Source organism: Hakea prostrata, chromosome 10 (genome assembly GCF_041222555.1).
Source record: "Hakea prostrata isolate BN-2017 chromosome 10, UWA_Hpros_2, whole genome shotgun sequence".
NCBI lineage: Eukaryota > Viridiplantae > Streptophyta > Magnoliopsida > Proteales > Proteaceae > Hakea > Hakea prostrata.
The window spans coordinates 23805091-23806039 of NC_142609.1; the positions used below are offsets into that span (position 1 = coordinate 23805091).

Below are 949 nucleotides of genomic sequence, written 5' to 3' on the forward strand. Positions count from 1 at the left end.
GACATTTCGAGCTAGAAGAAAGGAGCAGCGAGGTTTAGCAGCAGTTCAAACAATGGCTGAAGCAGCAAGAAATGGGGTGAATAATAACAAGAATAATATGGCAACTGAGGGTGATGATAGAGGCCATTAGAGCATATGTTGTACCCATGTTACATGAGCTGAATCCAAGTATAGTAAGGCCAGAAATCCAAGCCTTACATTTTGAACTTAAACCAGTGATGTTCCAAATGCTCCAAACTGTGAGACAGTTTAGTAGGATGCCAACAGAAGATCCTCATCTCCGTCTTAGACTCTTCATGGAAGTAAGTGATTCTTTCAAGATACCTGGAACAAGTGAAGAAGCCTTGAGATTGAAGCTATTCCCTTACTCATTGCGGGATAGGGCTAGAGCATGGTTGATCTCTTTACCCCTATAGTCCGTAGCCACATGGAATGATTTAGTAGAGAAGTTCTTGATGAAGTACTTCCCTCCAACAAAGAATGCCAAGCTCAAGAATGGTATCACTGGTTTCAAACAATTGGATAGTGAATCTTTGCATGAAGCATGGGAAGATTTAAGGAGCTCTGGCTTAAATGTCCTCACCATGGAATCCCTCATTGGATTCAAATGGAGACTTTCTATAATGGGTTAAATGGACAACTTCGGTCCATAGTGGATGCATCAGCAAATGGGGCTATATTGGCAAAGTCATATAATGAAGCTTATGAGATTTTTGGAGAGAATGGCCAACAACAACTACCAATGGCCAGCTGAGAGAGCTGTTGCAAATGAGAGTGTGGCAGGGATTTGTGAGTTGGATGAAGTGACAGCCTTAACTGCACAAGTGTCATCTTTAACTAGTGTGTTAAAATTAGTGAACCTGGCTGCAGCTGTACAAACTCAACAAAATCCAGCAGTCTCTTGTACATACTGTGGTGGGGAGCATTTCTTTGGTAGTTGTCCATCTAA

At 41.8% G+C, this 949-nt stretch overlaps 1 non-coding gene across 1 annotated transcript; it reads right to left on the reverse strand.

Annotated features, from left to right (window-relative positions):
- Positions 1 to 485: 485 nt before the first annotated feature.
- On the reverse strand, positions 486 to 591 carry LOC149002323 (small nucleolar RNA R71). The gene has a single exon (XR_016170517.1). It is a non-coding gene; the product is annotated as a small nucleolar RNA R71 (small nucleolar RNA).
- Between the last annotated feature and the right edge of the window lie 358 nt (positions 592 to 949).